The sequence below is a fragment of the Myotis lucifugus genome, unplaced genomic scaffold (genome assembly GCF_000147115.1).
Source record: "Myotis lucifugus unplaced genomic scaffold, Myoluc2.0 scaffold_10, whole genome shotgun sequence".
Classification (NCBI taxonomy): Eukaryota; Metazoa; Chordata; class Mammalia; order Chiroptera; family Vespertilionidae; genus Myotis; species Myotis lucifugus.
The window spans coordinates 5,289,606-5,309,453 of record NW_005871058.1 but is presented as its reverse complement, the minus strand read 5'-3'; positions in this window follow the sequence as shown (position 1 = coordinate 5,309,453).

Sequence of the window (19,848 nt, the reverse complement as noted above, 5' to 3'; positions counted from 1 at the left end):
AAGGGTTTATACAGATGGTAAGTAGCCAGTGTGCTACAGAGGATATTGGCAGAAAGCAAAGCATCCTCAGCGAAATGATTGATAATAAGAACGCATAAAGCGAACTCTGAAGTGTATGAAGAGAGGTTTGACAATAGGATACTGATGGAAAATGTAGCTACTGCACTGTGGACCAGGGTGGAATAAGAATAGGATGGTGACATGGAGGTACAAGAGCAGCAATTCAGAGTATATCAGAAGCACAGTCCTGCTACCAATAGCTAAAGATTTTTGGCTTTTTTTTTTCATAAGAAAGAACAAGGTGTCTCTTTTAGACTCCTACTCTCTTTCCTTTATGTTTGTTTCAATAAAGTTCAGTCGTTCTCAATGCACTAGTAATTTTCATGAAGTCACAAGCTAACCTGTCCTGGTTTTATTAACATTAGACAAGCTGATCGGTTTCAGCCAAAGGTCTGGTGTGTAGAATGGGAAGACTGGGGAAACAGGCCCCTTACAGAGTGCTGTTGTTAGCAAGCTCCCCCACCCTCTGCCATCAGTCCTTTTGTATAAGAAAAACCAGTTAGCCAGAGGTTCCCACTCCCATTCACTGTGGTTTTGAATATTTTTTTTCACAATATTATCAGAAAAGGTCACATATCAAGAAAATAGATGTGGCAATACTTAGTACATGAAAAGATCCTGAAAACTGTTTATGATTAAGACTTCTGACAACAGTATGGTGATTACCAGAGGGAAAGGTGGGTTGGGGGAGGTAGAAGAGGGTAAAAGGGGGATAAATGGTGATGGAAGGAGATTGACTTTGGGTGGTGAACACAGTGCAATGTACAGATGATGTATCATAGAATTTACACTTGAAACCTATATGATTTTATTAACCAACTAGAGGCCTGGTGCGTGAAATTCGTGCACGGTGGCAAGGGGTCCCTCAGCCTGGCCTGCACCCTCTCCAATCCAGGACCCCTCTGGGGATGTCTGACTACCTCTCACAATCTGGGACCACTGGCTCCTAACCACTCGTCTGCCTGCCTGACTGATCACCCCTAACCACCTCTGCCTGCCTGATGGCCCCTAAACTCCTCTGCCTTCCCCCACACCCGGGACCCAGAATTCCCTCCTCTGACCAGTCACAGGCACCCAGGACCTGGGCTTCCTTCCCTCTGGTCAGCTGCAGGTACCCGGGACCCAGGCCAGCTTCTCCCGGACCAGCCACAGTCACAGGGAACCATGGGCAGGCAGCTTGACCCTCTCCCAGGCCGCAGGCACAGGCATAGCTGCTGGTGCTCAGGACCACGGGGCGGGCGGCTTGTCCCTCTCCTGGGCCACAGGCGCAGGTGCAGGTGCAGGCACAGCTGCTGGCACCCGGTACCGTGAAGCGGGTGGCTTGTCCCTCTCCTGGACCGCAGGTGCAGGTGCTGGCACCTGGGACTGTGGGGCGGGTGGCTTGTCCCTCTCCCGGGCTGCAGCCTGGCTGGTCCCCATTCCTCTTTCGTGAGCTCATTTGTGCCTGGCTGGTCCCCATTCCTCTCTCCCCATTGTTGAGTGTCTGAGCCATTAGGGCATGATGGCATGAGGGTGTGATGACCATTTGCATATTAGCTCTTTATTATATAGGATGTCACCCTAATAAATTCAATTAAAAGAATTTTAAAAAGGAATTCTGGAATCAGTATAGATTCAGTTTAATCTTATTTAGATGATTTAAATCAGTGGCTATGGAAACTTCTACTTGAAGTTTATTATAATAACTCTGTAATGATGACCTCAGTCATCTAAGGAAGAATCAGCTGAGTCCAGGATGGTGAATGTACTTAGGTTATAGGGAACTAATAATGCATCTTAGAAGGATTTGAAACAAAGGTTGAAAAAATATTCCAAGAACATTCTGAATATTTTTTTTGTAAAAAACTATGTTTAAAGAAAAATTTCAGACATACACCAAAGTAAAGATGATAATATAATGACCTAGAGGTCAGTTAGATTCAGGTTCATTTTTTAGGCAAGATTTTCCTGGGTGGTGCTCTGTTGTACCTGTTGCTTTGCATCATGAAGCCATAAGACCTGTTTGTCCTACTTCAAATGACACTAAGATAGAGGAGTGGGGACAGATGTGTCAGCCTCATCCTCTATTATTAAGTTTCTGTTCACTGATGATTGTTATCTAGATCCATTATTTCATTTAAAGACTTGCAAAATGTGATTATCTAGTTTTATCATTTCTTCTGCATTTATTAATGAAAATTTTCTCATAAGAAAAAAATTTCCCCCACTATTTGATTACCCTGAAACACAGGAAGTGTCACCATCAAGTATAAGAAAGGAGGATAAATGCCTGATTCATTCCTTTCATTTATTAGCCTTCAGAGTCACATGTTGGGGCCCCAACAATCAGATTTGTGTCCACCTAACAAATATGATGTGGGGGTTTGCTTTTAAACCATTTATTAAGATCGTTGGTGAAATGCTTTAACCCCTCTCCCCAACCCTGCATTCTAGAAATATGTTATTTTTATTGGCTAATTGTAACCCTTTTACCTCCTCACGCATACTTTATAAAAAAAAACACATAGTAAAAATTCTCAAACAGAAGTGACAGTGGAGGTATTGAGTTGAAGGAAGAGTTATGATTTTCCTGTTTATTCTTCAAGTATTTTTATGATTCGTGTTTAATACAAGGACCTCCCAGACCTGACATTGCAAGGGTAGATTTAAATATAAATTCTAGATGTTGAGAGGTGATCTATGGCCTCCTCCTTCCCTTGAGGCAGGCCTGTTGTATGGATGGGCACCTGCTTATGATATATGGAAAGGGAACTGCTGGGACTGTAGCATTCCTCTGCATTGGGCCTCATGCATCCTGGAAAGGACGCATTCAGTGTTGCCAGAATGCCCATGAGGTGTTTTAGGAAGTAAGGATTACCTGCTTCTATAGGAGTTCATTGTACTGTAAACTATATCTATAATAGGCTTAACTGGAATCTTTGGCAGCATTGTTAGTATATTATTTTGGGGGTGGAGTGGCATAGGGGAAAATGAATTATTGAAAGAGAAAATAAATGTATTTATTTGTTGATTGCATTGTCTCTTTTTTATCATCCCTTGGATCTTCTCTGAATTCAAAGTTTAGTGGTTACAAAATTGCAGAAGTAAAAAGCTTATAAAATTTGATGCTCTGGCCAGTGTGGCTCAGTTTGTTGAGCATCATCCCGTACACCAAAAGGTTGCTAGTTCAATTCCCAGTCGGGCCCATGCCCAGGTTGCAAGCAGCATCCCCAGTATGGGGTGTGCAGGAGGCAGCTGATCAATGTTCACTCTCACATAGATGTTTCTCTTTCTCTCTCCCTTCCTTTTTAAACATCAATAAAAACATATTTTTAAGAAAGCTTATAGGTTTTAATAAAAATCTTGATGAGATTGAATTCTTTGAAGCTATTTAGGCTGAAACCTTTTAGGGCAAAGGACTAAAGTCAATACCAAAGAGAGCTTGGAGGACAGGGTTGCCAGATAAAATGCAGGATGCCCAGGTAAAGTTGCATTTAAGATAATGATCAATTTTTCAGTAGAAGTTTATCTCAAATATTGCATGGGACATACTTATACTGAAAAAATTACTTGTTTATCTGAAATTAAACTTTAACTAGCTGTGCTGTACTTTTATTTGCTAAATCTGTCAAACTCTACTTGGAGGGCTCAGGGAACAATATGAGAGTGTTTGTGGTACTGTGTGCAGAGCCTCCAGCCCTTTCATTTTCTCAGGAAAACTCAGGGGAGTGCTAGTAATGACCATGCATATTCCTATACAAAGTGCTGATATTCATCAGAGCAAAGCCTTCTGTCCCCTAATAGGTATACCTTTTCATGGCCCTCTTACTGTATAAAAATGAGCATCAATAGGCAGAGAATTTTCTGGGGGATCTGAAGACCCTCACTTCCCTCATCTAATCAGTCTTTCTCACTGAGCATCTCAGTTATATGAGGTCTAGGAACAATGAAATGCTAGCAGTCAGGGCTGTTGCCTTTAGGTTTAACCAGGAGAAACGGATGTTAAATAACATTTTGTTTAACTTGTTCAGACATCCAGTGAAGAGGACAGTGTGAAACATGCATTTTTCATGATCTGGTCAGAACTGGAGAAATTAAAGGAGGTGCTAGTATCTATTTGTTTTAAATGTTGTTGCAGGAAATACATCACATGAAAGCTTATATAGTTGGTGATCCTTGAGAAATTTGTGTCCAGGATTTCTCTGTACTTTGAGCATAGGATTATTGGCAATGCCTAGAGGGGTTCTTTTTGCCCCTTTACAGTACATGTTGTTCTGTTGATTTTTGTAGTGTATACAAACCTGATATAGAAACAGGGAGATGGTTACCCAGCCATCTTTATGTGATATTGAATAATTCTCAGGGAGGACTCTTTCTTGTAAGACAAAGTACTAAGATTTTACACAATAGAGCACTCAGGGCTTTCTGGTTTTATCTCTTCTTTTGTAAACCAAATTTCCTTTATTTCAACCCTGTGGGTCTCGATGAGCTGCCATTTTTATAAAACATGTCCACATGCTCAACTTCTGTTGATTGGTCCAGGGATGGTTACTTTAAAAACTAGACCTATCATAATAGAGCTCTGTCCTTAACCCTTCCTGTGATCATCTGAGACATCTCTAGTATTCTTCTAAAAATTCAATAAATTCCCTTTCCCCCTACACTAGAAAGTTCAAGTTGGATTTCTAAGATTTACCACTAAAAAAGTACCAACTAATCAAACCCAGGACAAAATATAGTGCAAAAACCTTTACGTTGCTTAAAAAAAGGGCAACAAATTAAATCCCAACCTCCTCACAGTGGACTCTTGAGCCCATTTCTATTTATACTCATTTTAATTTTGGGCTCCCCATGAAGCTATTTTGATAATTGTTTTGAAGTTCTTTTTATGCTGCAGTGAACTATTATATTTCATTATTTGTACCACTCTTATCATACTTAATACCTTATTTTATCACAGTTAGTTTTGCTCACCTCTTTCTCCTGTGCTTGAGGGCAGGGATCAACCTTTTATTCATCTAATAGCCCTTGCAATATCAAATTATAAGTAAAAAGTAGTATTTGTTAAATGGATGAATAAAAATGCTCTTGTTTTTTTGTTATCTATACTAATAAAAGGGTAATATGCTAATTAGAGCTTACATCTTCCAGACCTCCTTCTGGACAAAGCCACAGTGGCTGCGAGGGCTGAGGGCAGGCAGCCATGGTGGTGGCTGCGAGGCCCGGGGCTCAGGCAGCCATGAGCCCCAGTGGCTGTGAGACTCAGGCCTCGCAGCTGCAGTGTCCAGCAGTGGCAGCAGCAGCGAGAGGGTGATGGGGGCAGTGCCTTCCCCTGATCGGCCGGTAGCCTCCCACAGAGGGAGGCCAGACTGCAGCTTAGGCCCACTCCCCGTGGTGAGCAGGCCTAAGCCATCAGTAGGACATCTCCTGAGGGCTCCCAGACTGTGAGAGGGGGCAGGCCAGGCTGAGGGACCCCCACCCAGTGCATGAATTTTTGTGCACCGGTTCTCTAGTATATATATAACAGGTGAGCGGTTAGGGGTGATGAGGCAGGTGAGTGGTTAGGGTGATGAGGCAGGCAGGCAGAGGTGGTTAGGGGTGATTAGGTAGGCATTTGAGTGGTTAGGGGCAATCAGGCAGGCAGGCAAGTGGTTAGGGGCGATCAGGCAGGCAGGCAGAGGGGATATATATATATATATTCCCAAAAAATGTATACAAATTTTAACAACTGATAGCTCAATTTTGAAAATTAAATGTATTTTAATAAACATTGCCATTATAATTATTCAAAGTGTGTGTACATATTAGTATATATTAATATAATATAGGTTTGTGTGGTTCTGTATCCCAGAGAAACTATCTATAATAATAAAAGCGTAATATACTAATTAGACCAGACAGCCAAATGACCTTCCGGATGTCATTCTGTACATTTTTCCAGATGAAGCTGCTGCAGCAGGGGCCAAGGCAGAGGCAGTTAGGGGAAATCAAGCAGGCAGGCGAGTAGTTAGGAGTGATCAGGAAGGCAGGTGAGTGGTTAGGGGTGATCAGGCAGGCAGGTAGAGGCAGTGAGGGGCGATCAGGCAGGCAGGCGAGCAGTTGGGGGTGATCAGTCAGGTAGGTGAGTAGTTAGGGGCATCAGGCAGGCAGGCAGTATGGTTAGGGGCACTCAGGCAGGCAGGCAAGTGGTTAGGAGCGATCAGGCAGGCAGGCAGGCAGGCAAGTGGTTAGAAGCCAGCAGTCCCAGATTGCAAGAGGGATGTCAACTGCCAGTTTAGGCCTAAACTGGCAGTTGGACATTCCCTGAAGGGTCCCGGATTGCAAGAGGGTGCAGGTTGGGCTAAAGGACCCCCCCCCCCATGCACGAATTTCATGCACCAGGCCTCTAGTCTATAAAAATAAAAGTGTAGTATGCTAATTAGACTGGATGTCCTTCTGGATGAAGTCGGGTCTGCAAGGGAAGCCTGAGTCCTGGGTGCCAGAGGGAAGCCAGTGCTGGTAGCCAGGGGAAGGAAGGCCTACTCTTGCATGAATTTTGTGCATCAGGCCTCTCATTTAAAATAAAAAAATGTTTATTACTTAAAGATGTATACATATATGAGTGAATGGTGTATTTCACACAAAATAGAAAAACTCAGTTTTGAAAATCTGATTTAAAAGGCAGTGGAAAGATGTGGCTGGCTTTCAGGGAAAGGGTGTATTGTCCATTAAGTTTCTCTGTGTACTCTGAGAAGACCAGCCTCCAATGGTGACAGATATGTAAGGTAGTTTTTTAACTGTCATAGACAATTGGAGAGAGTGGAAAAGATTCCCAGCTACATCCTTGCATTGCCTCTGGGAGGAAAGCAGAACAAGACCCAACAATAATAAAGTTAGTCTGGGGAATGGAAGCCACACTGGAGGGAGGTACATGAAGGACTCAAGTGAAATCACCCTGAGGGGTGGACAGAGTATGCTGATGGGGATGTTAGAGAGGGCATGGCTCTAGGTACAATACCTTGACAGGTCCTTAACCCAAGCCTCTCACCCGCCTGTGTGTTCTGGCATCTAGGGAAATATTGTGTCTCTAGGGGCTCAGGAACTCTGCTATGGGAAAACTCTTAAAGCAGTATTTTACAGAGTAGAAGGCATTGTTTTTTTGGCCAGAGATGAATCCAGAAGTTGGGCTTCCGAAAGAAACAATCAGAGACAGGGATAGCCCTGTGGAGATGGAAATAAGGAAGGAGCTGGAGATGGAGATAAGGAGAGCCAGGTGAAGAGCAGTGGGGCTGCGGGGTTCAATTCCATGGCCATCTCCCTCCCTGACATCCTCTTTTATCCATCTCAGAATCAGGAGGGAATAATTGGGGGAGGGTTTCTGGAAAAGTCTAGACTTGGTGAAAATCAAGCCAGTGAGGTCTTAGGGATTAGTATTATGGTAAACATATAATAGGAAAAATGACACATATAGTGTTACATAATATTAAGCATATGGTATTATAGTTTACTAGGCTCGGTGCACAAAATTCATGCATGGGAGGGGGTCCCCTCAGCCCAGCCTGCACCCTCTCCAATCTGGGAGCCCTCGGGGGATGTCCCCCTGCTGGCCTTGTTGCCCTAGGCCAGTGGTCAGCAAACTCATTAGTCAACAGAGCCAAATATCAATAGTACTTCTTCAAAACAGACTCGCCCAGGCCGAAAACCAACTTCTGCGCATGGGCCACCAAGTTTCAATTGCACTGTACATGTGTGCCCACACGTGGTATTTTGTGGAAAAGCCACACTCAAGGGGCCAAAAAGCCCCATGTGGCTCGAAAGCCGCAGTTTGCTGACCACTGCCCTAGGCAGCCTGCTGTAGTTACTATTACTGTGATGGCATCCTGGACAATTTACATATTCCTCTATTATTAGTATAGATTAGAGACCCGGTGCATGAAAATTCATGCACTGGAGGGGGAGTCCCTCAGCCCGGCCTTCCCCCTCTCACAGTCCAGGAGCCCTCAGGGGCAGGAGGCAACCCAGCAATCAGGGGAAGGCCTGATCCCTGGGATCAGGCCTAAACCGGCAATTGGACATCCTCTCACAATCTGGGACCGCTGGCTCCTAACTGCTCACCTGCTTGCCTGCCTGATCGTCCCTAACTGCTCCCCCCTGCCAGCCTGATCACCCCTAACCACCTCTGCCTGCCAGCCTGATCACCCCTAACTGCGCCCCCCCCCCACCAGCCTGGTTGCCCCTTACTGTCCCCACTGCTGGCCTGGTTGTCCCCAGCTGGCCCCTTCTGCTGGCCTGGTCGCCCCTTTCTGCCCCCTCCTGCCAGCCTTGTTGCTCTAGGCCAGTGATGGTGAACCTTTTGAGCTCGGCGTGTCAGCATTTTGAAAAACCCTAACTTAACTCTGGTGCCGAGTCACATATAGAAATTTTTTGATATTTGCAACCATAGTAAAACAAAGATTTATATTTTTGATATTTATTTTATAAATTTAAATGCCATTTAACAAAGAAAAATCAACCAAAAAAATGAGTTTGCGTGTCACCTCTGACACGCGTGTCATAGGTTTGCCATCACTGCTCTAGGCAGCCTGCTGTAGTTACTATTACTGTGACAGCATCCCAGAAAATTTGCATATTTCTCTATTATTAGTATAGATTAGAGGTCCAGTGCATGAAAATTCATGCACTGGAGTGGGGGGGGGTCCCTCAGCCCAGTCTGCCCCCTCTCACAGTCCAGGAACCCTCAGGGGCAGGAGGCGACCCGGTGATAAGAGGAAGGCGACGCCTCCATCACACCTCTGCTGCTGCCACTGCTGGCAGTGCAAGCCTCAGCTGGCCCTCGTTACCTGAGCCTTGGGTGGCCCTGGGCAGCAGGGGGGCTGAGGGAACTGGGGGACTCTGGAGACTTGCTGCGCATCTGCCACCCTGGCTGGGCCAAGGGGACTGGGCGCTACCATTTTGTGGTTGTGGGTGCCACCATCTTTGAGGGCGTGGGAGTCAATTAGCATATTTCCTCCTTATTGGCTGTGGGCGCCACCATCTTTGTGATGATGTGAGGGTCAATTCGCATATTCCCTCTTTATTAGATGGGATAATATTATGGTATTATAGTAAATGTATATAGTATTGAACATGATGCATTTTTATACACTTGGATGAGGTCAAAGGATATTAGGGTGGCATGTATATGCATGAGTTGTTCAACCATTTCCAATTGTGGCACCTGTTTCTAATTTTTCACCATCATCAATAATATAGCTATGAATTCATTGTCTATAAGTCTATGTTCATATCTCTGATTATTTGGTTAGGATAAGTTGCTGGAAGTTATTAAATCCAAGAGTATAAATAATTTGATACCCACTGCCCAATTGCTTTCTAGGAATGGTGTACTAATTTATACACCAACCCATAGTGTACCAGTATAATAGTTTTTATTTCAGTAATAACATTACTCACATTGAGTGTTATGACTAAGATGGAAATACTAACACAGGTGAGATGTGGCTATGTTTTGAGTTTTCCATGTTTTTATTTTATTATTATTATTTAAAAATATATGTTTATTGATTTCAGAGAGGAAGGGAGAGGGAGAGAGAGCTAGAAACATCAATGAGAGGGAATCATTGATTGGCTGTCTCCTGCATGCCCCCTGCTGGGGATCGAGCCTGCAACCTGGGCATGTGCCCTTGACTGGAATCAAACCCCAGACCCTTCAGTCCACAGGCCGATGCTGTATCCACTGAGCCAAACCAGCTAGGGCCCATGTTTTTATATGATATGTTAATAAAATTTCTTTCTTTTTTTAAAATATATTTTATTGATTTTTACAGAGAGGAAGGGAGAGGGATAGAGAGTTAGAAACATCGATGAGAGAGAAACATCGATCAGCTGCCTCCTGCACACTCCCCACTGGGGATGTGCCTGCAACCAAAGTACATGCCCTTGACTGGAATCGAACCTGGGACCCTTGAGTCCACAGGCCAATGCTCTATCCGCTGAGCCAAACCGGTTAGGGCAATAAAATTTCTTTTATTCTACCCTATTTGTTTGTGGTAGAATTGCTTTTAAGAGCTGCTTGATTTCCTTTTTATAAAAGAACTATATTCAGGGTAGAAAGTACTGGCAAGCAGAAAAGAAAAAATAAAGATCACCTATAATTCTACCTCCTGGAGATAGCAACTGTTGATGTTTAGACTTATATATGTTTAATCTTTTTTAAATGAATACAGTTCAGTGGTTTTCAAGACTGGTTGCATGTAATTTTAGTTCTTAATTTTGCCAGAGCACACTAAGCCCATTTGGTCTGCACACTCGAGTCATTTTTTTTTCTAGCTTTGGAAAGTAATTCTCAATCATGTCTGATTATTGTTTCTGTTTTATTTACATGGGTTTCCTTTTAAGAAACATTAATAATTCTTAGATGAGATCTCCATGCCAATTGTGATTATTTTTATGTCTGAGGGCTGCTTTTGTGCAGAGAAAAAGGCTAAGCTGTTATTCAAGGTTTTAATTTCATATTCACTTTGTTAAAGGTAAGTTTTTAGAAATTCAGTTTTTCTCAAACGTTTAAGTTCACCTTATACACTTCACTATTTGATTTATGAATGCAGTAAATTTTAACAATGGCTTTCAAGGGAGCCTTTGAATACTGTTTGTTGAATTTAAGTTGAACACGGTCAACTCCCAAGCAGGTCCCTTCACAACTTAGTTAATAAAATCCCCTTGAGTATTTCAAACCCATTTATACATTTAATACATTCAGTTTTGTTTTAAAGCTCTCAAATGTCTGACCCACCAGCCAAACCTTAACAACTTCAATAAATGTAATAAATTTACCTTAAATAATGAATCACATGTTCTACTCATTGCAATACTTTTAAACTTGATTAAATTCTCTAAATATCTCCACCAAAAGGTAAAGGTCCAAAATCCATTACTCAATTACACCTTTTAATTGAAATCCCAAGCCGAATGTGTCATATTCACTGATAAGCCATGCACTTTTAAATATTAAACCTCTTTATATACTACCTATATTAACATTGCCCCATGATTAGGAACCTATTCCTAATCTTACTACAGAAGTATTAATTCTGTAGGTTCAACATACTATATCATTTCTATATTTAAGCAGACTTCCTGGAGGGAAAAACACTAACTCACTAGGTTTTATTATATAAAATAAATTGAGGTTGCTCTTCCAAACAAGTTCGAGTTACCCCTTCAGGTGCTATGTTTCATGAATTGGCTGAGAATGCATATTGCCTAGAGATTTTGACCAGGATGCACAGAGTCTGGGGTGATAGCATAGTATTGTCATTATGACAACAGGAGACTCCTCATCCATTCCTTTAGATGAGATCTGTTCCTTCTGGTTTAAATTCTGCAGGCCTTCCTTTTGATTTAAATAAGTGGGATTTGGCACTGCCCCCTAAGTATTGTAACTAATTCCAAAACTGCCTGTTTGAAGTTTGCATTTCTTTAGCTTTTAAAAGTTATTTTAATGCATTTCTCTTCATGTCTAGGGCCATGTATATAATTCTTTTCCCTGATTTGATTAATGACAACAACACAATTGACTTATTGAGCATTTGCAGAGTAAGTGCTTTGCAAAACGTAACTCTTTTAATCCTCACAGCTGTCCCAAGAGGAAAAACTATGATTATTCTCATCTTATACCTTATACTTTAATTAATATATATATGGCAAAAATAAAGTAACTTGACCAAGGTCACATAGTGACAGATCCAGGATTTCAACCTGGGCTGTATATATCTTTGTGTTTCCTCACAAGGAAATACTATTTATTTTTCTGTTGTAGCTAAGACCAAACAGGACTATGAGTCAAAACCCTTTAGTGAGGAGTGTCCTTTCCCAAGTTCAATTTTCGCCTTTAGTTTAGTAATACTCCTACTAAGGTTGAAGTTAACTTCCTTCCCAACTTCTTTGCTGCTTGACTGAGTCTTGATTCATTGACAGGGTCTTGATGCAGATGAGGAGTCACCACTCATGCAATTGCATTGCTGATCTCACAGGTCTTTGCCTGTTATCACATGTTTAACACAACCAGTGCCATGCTAATCACGTGCTGTTCTTACCTGCCTGCTTACCTGGCCTTTGTAGAGGATGCAGAATGCATGTTCTCCCCAACCCTATTCCTTATTTGATTTCTGCAATGTGAATTCCACTCTTTACCATCTTCCATATGAGTTTCAATTCTGTTATTGTAATTTTAGTTTTCTTAAAAGTCTTCCCTGTTCCAACCAGCTTCTTTTGCACTTGGTTTGTTGTTTTCAGAACTCTTCCTGTTGCCTTGCATTCTTGATCTTTTCTTTCCTAGTGGCTTCTGCTTCAGGTATCACTGAGGGGACAGCTCTTGGACAATATTAGACAGTATCTACTTGGCTCCCAAACAAATTCTTAGAATTTCTCCTGAGTGCTCCAAGTAAAGCATTTTCAAGAGTGTGTTCTTCCTTTGGGATTTGGATATCCTCCCCAACCCCCCTCCCCCACCCCTGCTCTTTCTTCATGTGATTTTTTAAGCACCCTGGGGGAAGGGAAGAGGTCTTCCCATAGTGTGCAGCAAGAGAAGAGGAAGGAATGCTTCATTCACTATCTAGTTCTTGCCTTAGTGTTTTCTGGGAGTCTCAGTCTAAAGAAATGGGAAAAATTTGGTAGGTTAGAGGAAGAGGGAAGAGTAAGGACAGGGAATAAACAGCCTTTGGCTGCTCAGGCTTGTGGTTCTTCAGACCAGGGTCTGAGGCCCTTCAAGCAAAAATTTTAACCCATGTTTGTGAACCATATATTTGGTTGAAATACTTCTCAGAGTCTAGTAATAGTTGCCTGCAAGTCTTATTTATTTGATGGCTTATGGTCTTATACTTTTCTATGAATTTATAAGTATTTTAGCTAGGAATCAGGAAAGGACATATCAAGGATTGTCAGCCAGACTCCATGTAAATCAGAAGTATTTAGCTATAATTTTTAGACCTTGATGAATAGGTTGGATATGCCAAATGACTTATTTCTGGATTTTATAGTGGACTTTAAAATCCCATCAGAAAACACTGTTGGCTCTCCATGGTGGACAGTAGAGTTTAAGTCCCTTTGTCTGGCATTCAAAGCCACCTACAAGTTGCTTTTGCAACTCTCAATCTTACCACACCCTTATGTGAACCCTGCATTAAAGACAAAGCAGTCCACCCTCTATCTAGTTTGGCTCAGTGGATAGAGCGTTAGCCTGCAGATTGAAGGGTCCCTGGTTTGATTATGGTCAAGGGCACATGCCTGGGTTGCGGGCTCAATCCCCAGTAGGGGGCCTGCAGGAGGCAGCCGATCAATGATTCTCTCTCATCATTGATGTTTCTCTCTCTCTTCCTCTCCCTTCGTCTCTGAAAGACAAAGCAGTCTCCTGAGCTGAACTTTGCAGCACATTTGTGCTCTTCTACCCCTAAATCTTTACTCACAATGTCCCCTGGCTCTTCTCTCCTAGCAGAGTCTGCTCATTTTCCAAGGCCCAGCTCTTGAAATATCCAATATTTATGGCCAGACACTGCCTTGGATTGTAGCTGTCTGAGTTCCTGTCTTACCTTTCAGCTCAATTGTGCTTTCCAATCTGACAAGGACCCCACATAGCATTCATGTTTATCCTAAGACACAGCAAACTGACTTGCACAGAGTAGGACCACAATGAAAAGAGAGTTGCAGTAAGAAGGAAAATGAAAGGGCACATAAATAAATAAAGTAAAAAGAAGAGATAAGGCAGGCAGAAAATAGAGATGACAGATATAAGGAAGAAAGGGGAGTAAGATATACATCACTTTTTTTAAAAAAATTCAGAGAGATACATATATATCTTTTATTGAAATGCTTGTTAGCATGCTGATGCCTTCCACATTGGGGAAAAGAGACTGTCTGTTTTTATTTACAAATTGCAAAGCTTATATTAGAAATGAACATTTCCCCCCATGAAATGCTAAAGCTTTTGTATTGTGTCAGAGAATGGTTTTTTTTTTTAAAGTGTTTTAGAAAATCCAGGGTGACTGTCAATTTTCCAATTATTCCTGTGCGTCTCTTTGACATTCAAAATCTAGCATTTTTGCCTAATCTTTGTTACCTGAGAGATTAGGGCTGTCTCATTCCACAATACCTGAAAGATTTTATTTGAGACCAGCATTTATTTTATTATGTGTACATTTTTTTCAAATCAAAGCTATCATTTTCTCAGATCAATTAATTTTGTTTTCATTTTAATTGTCTCATGGTGGGGATTTATAGAAGAAACCAAAAGTAAGTGTGCACAAACTAGGGAAGAAATGAGTTACCCCTGTTCACAGCCTTTAAGCTGTTCTTTTCAAACCTCCCGAGCCTTAATTCTGGGCTCAGTCATCTCAAAGGCCCACTGAAGCCAGTGTAGGCTGTAGGCTGTCAGGTTACTGCTAGTTCAACACCACCTCATAACAGCTTTTCTTGGGCCAACTGAAACAAAGACTAAATGTGATTTCTAGGCTGTTTTCCACTTTTGCTTACTCTAAGGTTCTAGTCGGTAAGAGATGTAAACATCCAAAGCCTTTGTAATGCATGCCCTTGCTGAACAGGGTAGAATTGACTTTATGGCTTTTTGAATTTACATCATTCCTTTGTGGGAGTGAGTTCTGAACTTTTCGACTGAGTTCACGCATGGTGACAAACACTAAGGTGGCGATTCTGCAGTCTGGCTAGCAGCCATGTTTCTCCCCTTACTACCGTCAGGGGCATTTCTAGTGGAGCAGGGGCTGTGCCTGGAACCTCCAGGGAAAGACACTGAGAATGGTGTATGGTCAGGTGTATGGTGGAACAAACTTCCAGTGTTATGGTCAGTTCAGGAAGAAAGAATGTAAAAACCTCCTACATTATTGACAATTTCAGCATTAGAAACTGGGGTGGGGGAAGGGAGGGCACATTTTCCTGTACCTTCAAGGTTCTTCTATCTGGTCTGATAATCAAATAAACATGAATAGATTAGCAAGAGAAAATAACCAAATTTAATACATACATAGGTATGAGAACCCTGCATACATGAGAGAGCCAGAGCCTCCACATGCAGAAGTTCAGAGATACCAGTAGAAGGCAGGGGGTGGGAGGACAGGAGACTGAGGTATGTAAGATATACTGAGCTGGGGATGAGGTAATGCACCTTGGAGCTTCTAAGGGTCCTTGCGGGATGATAAGAAGAGCTCAGTCAATAGGAGTTTGTCCTGCACTATAGATAGGTCAAAGAGGTTATGTCTAATATTAGCTTATTATGGGCAAGACCCCTGATTCAAGTTATTCTAGGTAGTTAAAGGGAAGGGCAGAAGTTTCACTTGAGCCTGAAGCTAAAATTGACTTTAGTTCAAAGTAATCTGCATACCACTGAGACACATCTTGGGGTGGCTCATTCTGAAATGCCACAAAACTAAATAAGAAGGTGATATTACAGCAAAGGAGGTAGAGGGATATAGGGTGTGGGATATGGGGAAGTATAACTCTATAGAAACTCCATTTCTTGAACATGACTCTTTCTCCTTTCTGTCCATCTACTCCCTTCCTTAATCATAACCTCTTAGTACATCAGATTCTGGTCAGCATCAAACTATCTCAAGAACAGAGCCTCAGGTCTGTTGACCGCAGAAACAGTCAAAGATAACATCTTTAACTCAGTTGTGTTTCCTTTTTTAAAAATTATAGATGTTTTGCTTTTATTTATTTTCTAAAATATATTCTTATTGATTTCAGAGAGGAAGGGAGAGGGAGAGAGAGATAGAAACATCAATGATGAGAGAGAATCATTGATCAGCTGCCTCCTGCACACCCCCTACTGGGGATCAAGTCCACACCCTGGGCATGTGCCCTGACTGGGAATCAAACTCTGACCCGCTGGTTCATAGGTCGATGCTCAACCACTGAGCCACACTGGTTGGGTCTCAGTTGTGGTTATACCCCAGGCCCGTGAAAGCAGAAAGATCCTACTGACCACACCCTCATAAACTAGACAGAACATTGCCATGGCTGACCTCAGGACCTTATACAATGATTAACTGTAGCCTGGCACAGCATTTAGAAGGTCCTTAAGTCAGGGCTGCCGCTAGTGTAAACAGAGCCCCTGCATGACTTAGAAATAGGCCCGGATGGATGATGTTTTCATCACCTGTTGCTGCAAAACCAACCACTTCAAAGCAGGGTAGCATAAAACAACTATTTTATTATGCTCACAGACCCTGTGGGTCAGGCATTTGGACAGGGCCCAGCAGCAATGGGTTGCTTCTGATCCACAATGTCTGGGTATCAGATGGAGTGACTAGAAGCCTGGAGGTAACACAACAGCTGTGTACCATCTAGAGGTGCCTTCAGATAAACATTTGCTGGTTGATGTTAGCTGTCGTCCAGGACCTTAGCTCAGACTGTCAGGCGGAACACCTGTACCTGTCATCTCCACGGTGCCTGGGCTTCCTCATGGCATGGTGGCTAGGTTCCGAGATTGAATGTCCAGAAGGTAGGAAGAGAGAGGTGCCACTTTGTCTCTTCTATTATTCTATTGATTGAGCAGTAAAAAACTTAGATTCAAAGGGAATGGACCATAAATTTCACTTCTTGATAGGAGTTCCCAAGAATTTGAAAGCCATTTAAAAAAAATCTTTATTGTTGAAATTATTACATATGTCCTTCTTTCCCCACATTGACCTCTTCTAGCCCACCTCTAGCCCCTGCCCCAGGCCTTCACCACACTGCTGTCTGTGTCCCTGGTTATGCATATATGTGTACAAGTTCTTTGGTTGATCTCTTCCCCCCCCCACCCACCTTCCCCCTGCTTTCCCGCTGAGATTCCACAGTCTGGAACCATTTTTAAAATCACCACTTGCTAATTAGAAATGATGCTCCCTCTTGGAAGACATATCATTTTCAGGCAAAACAGAAACAAGAACAAAAAACGCACAACAACAACAACAACAACCCCACTATTACCCCTTTCTCCAAATATAGGTAGCCCCACACCACAAAGTTTGGACCTAGCCCCACTCAATACCTTCACTGGGAGCCCTTGTGCAGTTTACTACCTGCACAACCATACACAGAGGCCCTGGGCTCAGTCCTAGGTACTCCTTCTCTGCCCCTCCTCAAAAGTGAAAGGAAAATAACCTTTTGCCATGCAACTTTCAGCCTCTTCCTTAAATCTTATTTTTTCATATTGTGTTTGACTCCATTTACTTAAAATTATTTTTTTTTTGTTCCGTGGCTTGTGCTAATTTTCAGCTTTTCATGGTTGGTCTTTTAGAAAATGACATTACGTTACTTGTCCCTGTATATTCTCTTGTTTTTTACCTTATTTTCCCCATCCCTTCTTGGAACATACCAGTACTTGAGGTAATACAAATAATAGGTATTGTTTCTAAAAGACCCAGTTTTAGTGATTTGTATTTTCTATTTTGGATCCTTTTGGGAGGTGGCAAACATTTTAAACGTATTAATCTACTTTTTTCTTAAAAACTTCCAAGTTTTAAATGTTTATCAAGTCAGAGAAGTTTAAAGATTTTTAAAAAAATATTAAATCACCTTATAATATGTTTGAACCTTCCCCTAAATCTTTCCTGAAACAATTTACATTAAAAGAAAGTGGGCAAGGAAATAAGTTAAAGATCATGTGTTCTGGTGAGAAATGGTTACTGGGATAAAATTAATTGCACTATAAATAGGTGAAGAATAGAAAAATGGGCTAGTTTCGCATATTCATGATCCCACTGAGGAGGGGATGGGAAGGTGATGAAGAGAATTTGGGGCAGAATACCATCTTGTGCCAGCCACCAGCTGACCCTGCTAGCCAAGGACAGCTTTGGATACTGCATAGACGAAGGAGGAAGTCAGAGGGAGAAGGGCTGGGGGAAGAAAGGACATTCATATAAATGGTAACACTCAAGAGTGACTTCTAACCAATGGCCTTTGCAGCCAAAATCTTCTGTGGATCCACATCTCCTCTTCTCTTTCCTTTCTGGATGAAGAGATCTTGATCATGTTAGGAGAAGGAAAAATGACTTCAGGAATCATCAGTAGAAAAACTGGCTTTAGTCTGAGGATCATCTGAATATTCAAATTCTAAGAGTGGAGTATTTTGGTCATTGAAAGATTGTAAAGGAATACATTCTGTTTATTACATATTAAATGTAAGGGGCTCTTTTTAAAGCAAATGGAAAATTTGTGCAGATAGCAGTTTGTGTTCCAAAGTGCTGACTTTTGGAAAATTCCAGGTGAAATCAGAAAGACTTACTATTTTAAATGGGCCCCCAGGGATTCAAGCTAAAGGTTTTACTTCAGCAAGCCCTATGGACAAATATCTGTTTCCTCTGGATATCAGTAACTTCACAACACCAGAGAAACACTGCCTTCCTGGGCTGCAATTCCCCTAGGAGCAGAAGGAAGAAGATTGGCATGATCAGGCCTGAGGTACTAGTGAGATGGCAATTGAGGCTGGAGAAATCCTTTGTTTTCTTGTTCTGGTTGTCTGCCTACGGGTTGTAGAAGGGACAATGAAATACTCTTATTTCAGCTGCTCTCCAATGTGAATTTCAAGACCTGGCCTCTCTTCCTTTAATCCACTTACAAGAGTATAATATTGTTAGATATTTGTCTACTAGATGACTCTGTCCTAATTAATCTATTTTTACCCTTGCTTGCACACTTTGTTTTTTAACCCACTTAAGAAATGTGAAAAAGACTACTGATTTTTTTAAAGCTCTGCTCTTCAATGCACCATTGAAGACTCAGGTTGAAAGCAATTTTTGAGGGGTGTGATATTAGTATAATAGCTTATCTTATCCACTTACGGCACCATTATTTTGTGTACCATTAAGCCAGGAAAAACCCCCACAAAAAACCCTGGCAATTAATTGTGAGATACCAGATGCTATCGATTGTAAGATGCATTCTGATTTCAGAGATATTAAAAGGCAAAAGAATATCTTAGAATCAATGAAATAAGATGAGCATACTTGTTTTTTCATCATTATGTACACACATACAATTTTATATACAGTATTCTAATGCAGTCTATTTAGTCTTGTTTCCCCCACCTATTGCTGCTTTATCTATCATCTATTTATCATCTATCAATCTATCTCTCTATTTATCTATCACCTATCATCTAACATTTATTTATCTATCCATCTATCTCATGTAGTTAAATATATATATATATCCTATCTAATAAAAGAGAAACATGGTAATTAGCGTACAACCACTACCCTTCCCATTGGCTAATCAGGGCGATAATGCAAATTAACTGCCAGCCAAGATGGCGGCCGGCAGCCAGGCAGCTGGAAGCGAACATGAGGCTTGCTTGCTTCAGTGAAGGAGGACTCCAACGTTCCCCTCCTGCCTTGCCGGCCTCTGAGCTGGCAGTTTGAAACATTGTAACAAATATAGAAGCTAAACAAAACCCCAGAAACCAGCTTTCAGCCGGCCTGGATCTCAGAGCTGGAGATGATACAGTGTTTCGATTATAGAACCGAAACAAACCAGATACCTGCTTTCAGCAGCAGAGGCCTTGGCCCAGAATAAAAAAAAAAACAGAAAAAAAGGAGCGGTTGGGAGCTTCAGCCAGCCTTAAAACAGCCCTCAGCCCCTCACCCAGACTGGCCAGGCACCCCAGTGGGGACCCCCACACTGAAGGGTGTGTGACCAGCTGCAAATAGCCATCATCCCCTCATCCAGGCTGGCCAGGCACCCCAGTGGGGACCCCCACCCTGATCCAGGACACCCTTCAGGGCAAACCAGCACAGCCCCTACCCATGCACCAGGCCTCTATCCTATATAGTAAAAGGG